We start from the raw sequence: 13,693 nt of genomic DNA, 5'->3' as shown, positions 1-13,693 counted from the left end.
TCATATTATTCTTAAAAATTAATAGATTTATTTTTTAAAAAAACTAAAACATGAAATCTCACTTCATTTTGAATTTATTTGCTTAACGAAAAAATTCATAAAAATATAATTACATGCACTACCAAAGTTGTGACTCATTCTAAAATAGTTTTGGTCTAATCACTTTTTGGTATTTACTAAGCATATTTTTTAGTTCCAAATTATTTTTAAAAATTTACTCATTAATTGATCTAATGCATTATTTGAAGTTCATTTGTTTAGTATAAAAATTGATAAAAAATAAAATGAAGTCTAGAGAAGAAATAATATTCATTTTGAACTAGTTTTAGTTTGTAATTTTTAGTGGTAATTGGATTATTTCTTGAATTCTAAATTATATGTTAAAAAATAATAAACGTGTTTACAAACGTGATGGTCCACTGTTGTACAGATTGCATTGCTTCTTTGTTTCTGAAATTTAAAATGTAGCTTGGTTCACTTTCCTACTTGCCAACTATGTTAAGTGTAAAATTAATTGGTCCATTTTCAAGGACAAGCTACTTTTAGGAGTTACATATTCATTGTTTATTTTTCTCTGCTTTGTAGGGTAATTGGTTTTTCTTTATTTGTCTAGTGAAACTGTGTTTACCAAAAAAAGAGAAGAATGACATAAATGAAGAATATTATATAGGACATAAGTTTAATTTCCAATCAAATGATGAAGTTCATCAATAGAATGGTTTAATTCCATGCATATTTTTTAAGACTGAAAGTTCTGAGTAGATTTAATGTCATTACTTTTAGTGTTCAACTCTGAATATAGAACATGAGATCATGTCCACTTAACATTGGGTTTATAAGAAATTCGCCAAATATTTAATATTGATAAGATGAGATAGTTTCATTATAAGATCTATTAGAAGGTAGTTAAAGATAAATTAAGTTTAATTGTGAATAATTGATCAAAGGAATTAAGATTCATAATTTGAGATTTTAATGGATTTAAATTTAAAGTAAAATTAAATATCAGTTTAGATGAAATTTTAAGGTCTTCAACCTAACTTGATAAATTATAGATCTTATTGATTTTTTAATGTCGAAATTGATTTCTAGTGAATTCGAAATCCGAGTATTTTTTTCATTAATATATTTTGTTCTATTTTTTATTAATTTCATTTTTTCATTAATCAAATATCGACTTTTATGTGCCATCAATTTTATTAAAATTAAAATTAATATTCAATAGATTTATAAATTAAAATTAAATTTAATATTAATTTATAAATGATTTTTTCCCTATATTTAAAATTAATATTAAATAGATTTATAAAATGTTTATTTGTTTGCATTTTTAATATTCAAATAATGTTTATATATATACATATAAATGATTTTTTTTTATAATTGTGTATTTGATATTTTATTAATATATTTTTCTATTGTGGGTTACTTTTATTTGATTTTGAGTTTTTATTTTATTTTTTTACTTTTATTTTTAATCAAATATCAAGTGATTCATGAATAATAACATAATTATTTAAATTATATATTATTTAATACTTGATAATATTCAATTTTATTTTAATATATGATATTTTATTAAAAAAAATTGGTGGATTATTTTTTATTTAATTTTAAGATTATTGTAATTGTTTAACTCAAAATTTATTGATTTATAACCCACTATCTAAGTTTTAAATTAAACTTCTATAAAACATTTATCTATGATTATATTTGTATCATAGATAACTATTTAAATAAAAAATTTATTATTATTAAGTGATTTATATTTTTCCCCCTAATGTGTAAGAATGTGTTTTATTATATACTTGTGTATTCACATGTTAAAAGATTATATGCAATTTCTCTTGCTATTATTTTCATTAATTATTAAACCATTTGATATTGTATTTTTTGTAGGTAAATCATGTCTGAATCTATTGTTCTTGTGATTTGCTTTTATAAAGGAAAAATGTTGAGGACAGAAACAGATGTAAAGTATATTGGGGATGAAGCTGTAATTGTGCCTTTGGATGTACCTGTTAGTTCAACCTACGAACACTTGTTATCTATGATATACTCGAGAACTGGCATTGACAAAAAACAATTTCAATTAGTCCTCAGTTGTCGGTATCCTTTAAAAAGGGAAAATAGGTTCCAACCTTGTCCAATATGGGATGATAATAGTTTATCTCAAATGTTGAAATTAGTTAACACATTTGGAATGGACGAAATTGAATTGTATATTGAACAAGTGCCAGTACAACCACGGGTGAGAGGGCAATTATTGGGTAACTTCACACAATTATTACTCGGACAAAATGATAATGTTAAGGAATTTGAGTATAGTTGTGAACCTAGTAGTGCCCCTGTTGCAATGACTTATGATTGTAGAGCAGATGAAGATGAAGATGAAGAAGAATGTGAATCCCAAGAAGACGACGATCAAAGTGAGAGAGCAGCAGATATTCAACATGATGGCGATGTGGTGTTCGAATTTATTGATGAGGAAAACAATAATGTTAATGTTGTTTCATATTTCTTAACTCTTCACGAAGCAATGGAAGGTGAACAAGGGAGATATGTCTCTGTGGATGGGGAAGGTTGTGATATGTCAAATAACCCAGATCCTGAGGACCCAATAGAGTTTTCCCCTGTTCAATATCACTTGGCACCCTCATTGCAATTTGAAAATGTAGAAAACATTGGTAATGTCGTTTCAATGATTGGACGCCATGGGGGAACACTAATATTGGAAACTCGGGTGGAGAGTTCATGGTTGGCCAAGTTTTTAATTTAAAAGCAGATTTACAACATGCTGCGAAGTTGTACTCTATTAGTGCACATTAAGAGTACGTTGTTGTTGAGTCAACTACAAAGTTGTTAGTCTTAAGATGCAAGAAGGCTAAGCAATCTCAATATCCATGGAAACTCCATGCTATGGTTGTAAAAGGTACAACTTCATTTGCAATCAATAAATACAATGGTCCGCACAAATGTGTAAATCCTTGCTTGAATCGAGACCATCAACAATTAGATTCCAACTTGATTGTTGCTCATATCCAAGGAATGATTAAGACACAATTCACATTGTTAGTGGCTGCTATTCAAGCAAGTATTGTGGAGAAATTCGGATGCCAAATATCATACAAAAAGGCATCTAAAGCGAAGCTTAAAGCTCTTACAAACTTATTTGGTGATTTTTATAAGTCATATGCAGAGCTGCCACATTTTTTCATTGCCTTAGAGTAGGAAAATCCAAGATGTGTTGTTATTTCAAAAACATTTCCTGGTATTATGGAGAATACATGGATATTTCAACGAGTTTTTTTGGACATTTCATCCATCTATTTAAGGATTCAAGCATTGTCGGCCTGTACTCAGTATTGATGGTACATATTTGTATGAAAAGTATAAAGACACTTTAATGATTGTTATGGGTTGTGATGGAAATAATTAGTTATTCCCATTGGCTTTTGCCCTAATAGAGGGTGAGAATATTGATAGTTGGGGTTGGTTTTTGACATGTATTAGAACCAAAGTAACTCATAGGAGAGGACTTTGTGTTATATCAGATCGACATCCAGACATTATGGCTGCAATGAGCGATGTTCATCTTGGTTGGTCTGAGCCATACGCATATCATAGGGTTTGTATGCGTCATCTTGCCAGTTATTTTATGACTCGATTCAAGGATAAAATATTGAAAAATATGATGTGCAGAACAACCTTAGCAACCAAGATTGAAAAATTCAATAAACATATGAACACAATTGGGAGGATTAATGCAGCCATACAATAATGGTTGGAAGCAATCCCTTTTGAGAAATGGGCGCTCTCTCATGACGGAGGTCAAATGTATGACATCATGACTACAAACATGTCGGAGGTGTTCAATAGTGTGCTTAAAGGGGCTCGTAGTTTACCCATAACTGCTTTGGTTCAATTGACATTTTTTCGGCTAAATAGTTACTTTGTTGTGAGAAGGGAACAAAGTGCTAATCAACTTGCTTCAAATGAGGAATACACTCCATATGTCGATGCTAAGATTAAGGAAAATGTGGTTAAGGCGGGATCTCATGAGATTGTTTTATATGATCACATCTGAGGACAATTCCATGTGAAGGCTAATAAGGATACTAAGAGTAGCTCAACTCGTGGTTGAACATATCGCATCAACTTATAGGAGTATGCATGCACATGTGGAAAAACACTCATTTATGGATTCCCATGTAGCCATATTCTAGCAGCATGTTATTTTCGTTTAGTTGATTTTAGACCACTTGTTCAACACTACTACAGTACACAATCGTACTATAATTCTTGGGCATCCTTGTTCCATCCTATTTTCAATGTATATGAGTGGCCTCCTTATGATGGTCTGATTATCGTGCCTTCTGAGTCGATGAAACGTGTATAAGTGGACGACCTAAATCGAGTCATTTGCATAATGAAATGAATGTTAGAGAGGGTAAGACTTCTATTACATGTGGTTTATGCAAACAAAGTGGCCACAATCGTCATTCTTGTCAAAACAGTAATAGAATTGATTAGACTATGTGATGTATGCATGTAATTTTCTTGGATATTGTGATGTAAGCTACTTTGATACTACCTTTATGCAATTATTGGCTTTGGTTTGATTATAAATATTGATGTTATTTGCATAATCAGGTTATTTGTATTTGGAATAATGTCCATATTATAGGGGATACTTTGTCAAAATTTTGAAATTTTCTATTAAAAATGTTAACAAAATGCTCAATTGTATTTGTATCTCTATTTTTAATTTAGACTAGTATGACTTGTTTATTGGTCATAAATAAATTGATGTACTTAAATTTATAAAATTGATGTACTTAAATTTATAAAATTGATATATACTTAATATAGGGAAAACTCCATAAACTTTTAAAATTTTTCCATTAGAAATAATTTTTTTTTTAAAACAGTAAGTATTGTTTATTTATCTTCACAATTTTGTTACAGATATGGAGTATAGAGGACATAGTTCTGATCCAGATCCATTAGATACGCCTGTTTTGGTTCTACAGGATAGACACAGGTCTCATTTAGTTGACTTTGGCCAAGTATGTATATGAAAACACATAATATCTCATTAAATAATGGAAAATTTTGCAGTTTATTATATAACTGATATTTTTGTATTTTTACAGCTTACTTCAGTCTTGAATTGTCGACAACATATATCTAGGTTTATGCGGGAGTGGGAGATGGATTATTGTCTTCGACCTCATATTATTCGATCTGGATTTTATGGTGTATACCGTATTGAACACATTACACTAGATTAGGGATTGATCACTAGTCTAGTTGAGATATGGCATCCGAGACACACACATTTTACTTACCTGTTGGGGAGATGACCATTACTTTACAGGATGTTGTTGTCATATTAGGACTTCGTATTCATGAGCTTCCCATCACTGGCACATGTGACATAGATTGGTCACTGCTATGTTATGAACTTTTAGGAATGACTCCCTCTACATCTGAGATTAGAGGATCAACGATATTGACACGATGGCTATGTCACCAGTTCTCTCATCTACCGGTTGATTTAGATGATGCCACATGAGAGCGGTATGCACGAGCTTTCATATTAGGACTCATAGGTTCAACGTTATTTACAAACAAGAAGGGTACCCACATCCATATGTGTTATCTCCCATTACTTAGAGACTTGACTCAGACATCTATGTATAGTTGGGGTAGTACAGTATTAGCACACCTATATAGGGAGTTGTGTCGAGCGAGTTTGGATGGTGCCACCGATATTGCTGGATGTGTCACACTATTACAAGTATAATTAATTATTCACATTAGATTAAAATTTCTAGTTGCTTCAAGTTTATAATTTAAGTAAAATTTTAATGTTACATTTTTTTCCAGTTGTGGTTTCGGGAGAGACTCCACGTGGGTTGCCCCGATTTTGGTCGACCACCAGTCCCTCCAACAGCCTAGCATTTAGAGCATGATGTAGCCGATGATTTACCAGCTGAGCAGTTAGACCACAGATTACAAGATGAGGCATTGTTACACGAGGGTTTACCAGCTGATCCGTTAAGATGTAGGTAGAGAGTACCTTTATCATGGGCTCAAAACCCATCACGTGTGTTGACATTTTATTGAGACCAGTTAGATGCACAGACCCATGACCAGGTACATATAAGATGTAATGTGCTATTGTTAACCATATAAACCTGTACTCAGTATTAATGTCAAATGTTGATTTTAACAGGTTTTATAGGAGCCTTACATTGGAGACTTGGTTGCCCATCTTTCGGCGATATCTCTAGCAGACCAGAAGATTTGACGGACGATGTCACCTCTTATTTGCTTTGACATTGTCGAGTGGCATCAACCGGAGCGAGTGTTGCGACAGTTTGACCTTCAACAAGGGATACCTCCATCTTGTTCCATAAAGCTAGACCTCCATTTTGTGGATAGGCGATGACGACATAAGTATGATTGGGGAGCATTTCATGCACAGTATATTACCTTATGGGGTAATCGTGAGGAGCGTATTGGGACGACACCACCTATGGTGGGTGTTATGCAATTTCATGATCCATATTACACGACGTTTGATCACACCCCCTCTCCATAGAGATCAGATGAGGTATCATAGTATAGCAGCAACTAGTCAGTTATTGGTAAGATTTTTTAATTTATAAATGGTTTATTAAATTATAATTAATTAAAAATCATTTTTGTTTGTTTAAATTTTTTTATTTTTTTTATTTTAGATCATTGGTATGGTTAAGATTGCTAGTCGATCTGCTGGGCCTACTTCAGGTGCATTAGGCGACATTCATCAGATTGCTATTGATATTTTGCATGTTATTGGAGAGGAGCATCACATGCATTCACTCCGTCAATCACCTATATCATCATACCCATCCATGAGTCCACCTGTGTCAGCCACTACAGTTAGGATGCAGCCTATTCGAGGTCGAGGGAGAGGTAGTAGACGAGATGATGGGCGAGCTGGTCAACAACCTCGACGATCTATGCATCCACCTAAGACCATGTTAGCACCATCCACATCATCTACCCCATTTGTACCTAAGGCTTCCACACTTCCCCCTTCACCCCTACCATCACCTTCACCTAGACCTTCTCCCTTAAGGCATGTCGTATCAGATACCACTCTACCATCACCTGTATTTCCTACCATAGAGGCCACTATACCTGATGTCACTATACCAGAGACTACCCCACTATCTACTAGTCTACCATCACCTTTACCTTCTCTCGAGGAGACCACTACACCACATGTCACCTCACCATCATCACTTATATCTCCTTTGCTCGAGCCCACTATACCAGATGTTATTGCACCAGCTACCATTATAGCAGATGTCATTCTTCTATCTCCTATATCACCTCTTCTAAATGCTACCATATCATATATCACTGTACCTGAGATCGCCCCACCATCTACCACTTTACCATCACCTACACGTCTTCCTATAGAGACTACCATGCATCATACCCTTACACATGTTACACAGTTAGAGAGGAAAGCCCCATCATGTGGCACTCATTGAGGATTGTTTTTTAGCTTTTGTGTTTATTTTCATTTGCATTATATTGTTAACTTTTTTTTATTATGAACAAATTATTATATATTTAAATGAAAATATGATAAATTTTAAACTTAAATTGAACTTATATATATATATACCACTTACATATGACAATCTGACAATCTAAAAAATTGGTTTTAGGTTTAAATTTAAACTAATTATATTTATAACTAATTAGTTACAACAACACTATATTGATATAGAAAAAAATAATGTATTAAAAAAAATTTACAATCTAAACCTCCAATCAAAATCATTTTTAAAAAATTGAACATTCACATGATTTAAAATTTGAACTTAAAAAGTTGGTTTTAGGTTTAAATTTAAAGTTATGATCACCAACTACTATTTTGACTATTTTTATAAAAAAAAAATCAAAAATCATTATTACCAATTACAGTTTTGTGATGTGAATACCCACATGAATAAGACACACATCACATTGAAAATTATTTTGAGAATAAAATTATTTTATGAATTTTCTGTTTTAAAGAAATCATTTTTGCCCAAAACTCCCATTAGTACCCAATAAGAAACATTTTTCTTATTATCAATGAATTTACAAAAATATTCCAAAAGCATTTTCATCTATTTACCAAAACAATTAAACTAAATAGTGAATCGATTGGAAAAATAAATGTATTTTCTTTCTACAATTCTATATTTTAAGAAGTGGAAAAACAAATTCTTTTAGGTTGGCATTTTAAGTTTAACATTTTAAGCCTTTCCATTCCATTTTAATCTCATTTTGAAAGGAGAAAAATGGCAAAAAAAAATTATTTTTGTTGTATTTAAGTAATTTTCCAATTATTTACCCATTTGAAGTCATATTATATTTTGTACAAGTGCATAATTGCCTTTAATTTTTGCACAAAGTTACAAAATAATATAATATTCTTCATTATGAGGGTATAAAATAGTATATTTATAACTAATTATATTTATATTGAGTGTAGTGCCAAATATTTTAATAAAATTATCAAAATATATTTTTATATCAAATTAAAGACATCAATTATTTAATTTCATATATTACTATTCTTTAAATAATGAGATCAATTAAAGTTAAATATTTTTATTATACCACTTACATATTTTTAATCAATATAAAATCAAAATAATATAATATTTTATTTAAAAAAATTAAAGTTAAATATATATATATATATATATATATATATATAAAATTAAAGTTAAAGCCATAGTTGGTGATTACGACTTTGACTGTTTAAAAATAGTCAAAGTCGTAGTCACCAACTACGGTTTTAAACTTAAAGTTAAAATCATAGTTGGTGACTATGACTTTGACTATTTTTAAAAATAGTCAAAGTCATAGTCACCAACTACGGTTTTAAACTTAAAGTTAAAACCGTGGTTGGTGACTACGGTTTTGACTGTTTTTAAAAAGTAAAACCGTAGTTACCAACTACGGTTTTATGATATGACAATTTACGTGGCGCAAACACATTAGATTGGACATTATTTTGAAAATGGAGGTACTTTATGGATTTTTTTTTTAAATATAGTATTTTGGGTCAAAGCTCATTTCATTCTTTCTTTCGATGCTCTCATTCAATTTCTGTTGTTGTTGCTTTATTTATTTCTAATCATTGAATGTTTGCCTATGATATTATTGCAATTAAATATTGATAATTACAGATATTTCAATTTTACGAATATATCGAATAAATATCGGTGGAGCGAAAATTATTTAAAATTCATAAAAATGCTTGGAAAATTCCAAAAAACAATAAAATAAACAAGAATACACATTTTAAAGTTATTTTGCAAGTGTAATTGATATAGATGTGATCAAGAAAAAAAACATCGATAGAGATATATTGGTAGATTCAATATTTGAATTTTGGAAGTATATAAAGTTATAATTGAATTAAGAAATATTTGATTTATTGAATAAAAACAATTTATACATAAATATAGTACACATGACATTACAATAATCTTTGATATCAAAATGAAGATCGATGTGATTCCATCATATTTTTAGATGAAGGAAGCTCATCTTGTTGAAGACAATATTTATTTAAAAATTTTTAAAATACTTTTATTAAAACATGTTTTATTATATTATAAATGAAAAATTAAATTAATTTATATAAAATATTTTATTTGAGATTTAATTTTTAAAATTTTATTAAAAATATGTGGTAATAACTTTTTCTATTAACATTAATTTATTTAAATAATTAAAATTATTAATAATTTATCTTATCACATTAATTTTAATTCATAAAATATCGTTCATAAATATGGATAATTAATAATTATTTATATATATAGAGAGAAAATTGTTGTCATGATTTGTTTCCTATTTTCCTTTTTATTTTTTACTTATTTTATCTCTACCGAATCTAAAAAAAATCAAAAGGGCCGCCACCACTTCTCTCACTCGGGGCCTCGGGCATCAAGAAGCCCTAAAAAGGCCCCATTTTCCTCTGCCACTTTCAATCCTCGCAGGTACTAATCTAATCATGTTATTTTTTTTTTCAACCCCCGTTTGATTCCTAAGAAAATCCATCCCCCATTTGATTTCCGGGAAAATTCATCCTCGTTTGATTTCAAAACCCCCAAGGAAAACCAAAAAAATTGCTCTTTTTTTTTTCTCCCTGTGTTTTCTGGATCTGTTCTAGGGGTCGCTTTGCTTTTGTGCCATTGGATTTAAATTTCACGAACCCTAAATCCACGATTTTTGCGCCAGGCTGAAAAACACAACCTTGGCCTGCAAATCATGATCAGATTACCAAATAACATCTTCTTGTTTTTTTAAAAAAAAATTGGACAGATTTTGTATCCTGTGTGCGGGCTGGACTGGTAAGAAATATCGGGAAATTTCCCAAAAAAATCGGTAAAAATACCGATAAATACCGAAATATTGGAGATATTTTTGAAATATTACCGAAATTTCCGTCGACCGGTGACGAATATCGTATCGGAGTCGGCATTTCAATCCTTGACTACCACCACTGCTCACATTGATTTTAACAAAATAAAACAAAAAAAATTCACACAACTTTTGTGCGTTTATTTTCAAAACATTTTCTCCTCCAACTCAGTGAGCTCCATCCCTTATAAATCAAATTTCAAAATGAATATAAAAGGATATGATACAAATCATTACTAATTATAAAAATTAAATCAAATTTTAAAATATTAAATTATTAATATTCAACATATTTGATTTATAAGAGCTTCCATAATGAATTTCCAAACTAGAAAAAACCTGAAATTCTAACTTTTTAGATTTGTGAAAAACTAAAAGTTTAGATGCTTAAAATATATATATATATATATATATATATATATATATATATATATATATATATATATATATGACCTATAATATAATATGCTTGTAAACGATATTAACTATAAAAAAATTAATTAAAAGGTGAAAACATTTTGTTGATGTTTGTTTTTTGGTTGAATAAAAAAAACTAAAATATTTATTTATTTTTATTTAACAAAGTAATTTGTTGATATCATACATAATTAAATTGAATTTATTGATAACAAGTTCATTTTAATTATATTGAATGATATCAAAATATTACTTTTAACTGATAACAAACACAACCTTAATAAAACATTTTATATCTAAAACATCCTTATAGCAAATTTTATTTTCCATTGACTAGTATTAATATCATATAATGAATATAAATTTATTCATTATCAAACATATATATTTATAAATATAAACTTATTATTAATTTATTAATCCCTCTTATATCAAACAAGCATTGATATTATGTAAGTAAAAGATTAGAAAATTTATTATCAAATTGTGCATGAATATGGATTTGTCAATTTCTTTTATATGAAACTCATCAATTTTAAAAATAATTATATTTTACTAATAACGGACAATTTTTAAAATTCTCTAGATCCTGAATATATATATATATATTAAATATTTTATTAAAATTTCAAATTAAATAAATATTGTAACATTACTAACGTTACCCTCCACTAAGATTTGAATTTGCTTGAATCTTTGAAGAACGAAGCCCAGATTCAGAGCGCTCTCTCTCGTATGAGCAAATCCACTCCCACTCTCAACACCTGCTGCTGCGAGTTCTTTCTTTCTCTGATCCCCTTATGTAAGCTTCTGATTCGCCTCCCGTAATGCTAATTTTAGATTATTTTTTAGGCAAATTTTAGGGCTTATTTTGTTAATTTTTCACCCAGAAAATGATGAAAATTTTGGGTTTTCATTTTCTATTGAATTCTTTGTTACATTTCATCTCCATTATTTGGTTAAGTTTTTATCTTTTTTATTTTTTTGGGTTTTCTAAACTTTTAGCTTTTGGCCACTCTGATGTGGATTTGTGGGTTCTTCAAGCAGTTTTTGCTTGAAAAGGGTAGGAAATCTGGACGGAAGTTGGATGGTTTTCTCTATGGGATTTGGGGTATTGTTCAAGAAAAAAAAAAAGGAAAATAAAGGAGGATTCTGCTGGTTTCAAATAAAATGAAAGAACAGCAAACCTGAGTGAACCCAGACAGTTTTCATGTCTGCTAACTTGTTTTCCCCAGAGTGTTAATGTAACAGAAATTTCTAATGGTCATTGAGGGGTTTGAATACAGTCAATAAGTTTTTTCACACAATGGTCTTTTCAATCTCACACAAAATGCAAAATTCATCTTTGGAAGAGAAAAAAAAATTGTGGTATTAACATGGGAATATGTTATTTGTATTGACTCTCTTTAGGAATTACGGGAAATTCTATTGGCAGGATTGACATTGATCAAGGAGGGATATATATATATATATATGGTACAGGATTAATTTGGGTCTTCTTAACTAAATAGTGTTTTATAATCTCTTTAAGTTTTTGTTATTTTTTCTGATTGCAATGTTGTTGGTTGTTATCGCCTTGTTGTAAAATGAGAAACGATACATGTTCTATTTTCATCTTTTTCTTTTCTACTGATGGCATTCATGTAGCCAACCATCCATGTTCTGCTTTGATTTTTTCAACTCCATTCGTAGCATTCATGCAGCAGGATTTCCATCTTTGTTAATGTGGAAGATAATCTATATAAGATGTCAGATTTGGTTATTTGAGTTGGATTTTTTTTCTGGTTTCTTCATGTGTATTATTAGCCTCACCAGTTTCATGTGTTGGTGATGTAACTTGAAGCTTGGGACCCGGAGTCATGGTTTTGGTGGGTATGACCATGTTGTATTTGGATCTTCTTGCAGTATACCTTCTCTTAGTCATGTGTGAGACAGTGTGTGCCTTTTCTATCATTCTGAGGAACATGAGGCTTTCTGTCATATTGAGGAATGTGTACATTGGTTTTGTTTGTTCTTTGTTATTCATAATTTTCATGTTTTGTGGGATTTGGATTCAGTTGCTTATAATCACATAAAAAAGGTTTACCATTGAGAAACTTTCATGAGAAGCAGGCCTTTTTTTAACCCACAGTGGCAACTTTTAGCATAATGAACCAATTTATTTGATGTAAAGAAAGTTTGCTTTGGTACCTTAACGTCATAATAGGTTCAAACAACTTCAATACAAGTTTGATTTGTAACAATCGACAATGATTTTTATTTTTTATTTTTTCTAAACATGTTACCCAAATGATCATTGAATGAAAAATGTTACCCTTTTCTATAAGTTATTGAATCAGAAGATTCTAATTGATTAATTATCCAAAAGTTGATTTTACTATCAAATAGATTAATTTTGGTAAGGTCAATATCAATGTTACTATTGTCAATTGTTACCCATAAAAATTGCATAGCAAAAACTCCTGGGCGGTTGGATGCATTGATATTACTCAGTAGTCAACCCCAACCAAAGAAGAAAAATTTCAGAAACAAAATTTGAAGAGAATTCAAAACTCTCAGCATATGGATCATCTGACTAACTATGTTGGTTTTTGTGTTGTTTTTTTTTTTTCGTAGCAGCTCAAAGAGGATGAAAGTCAAGATCTTGCGTATCCTTTTTAATTATGTTTTTGTTTTTTGCTTGGATATGCTCCTTCTTCTTCTTTCAATATTTTAAACCATCAAACTCTCAAAACTTCATAAGTCATGTCATTACACTCTTATATGTGTCATCTCATGTCTC

Source organism: Vitis vinifera, chromosome 14 (assembly GCF_030704535.1).
Source record: "Vitis vinifera cultivar Pinot Noir 40024 chromosome 14, ASM3070453v1".
NCBI lineage: Eukaryota > Viridiplantae > Streptophyta > Magnoliopsida > Vitales > Vitaceae > Vitis > Vitis vinifera.
This window is presented reverse-complemented; position numbering follows the sequence as displayed.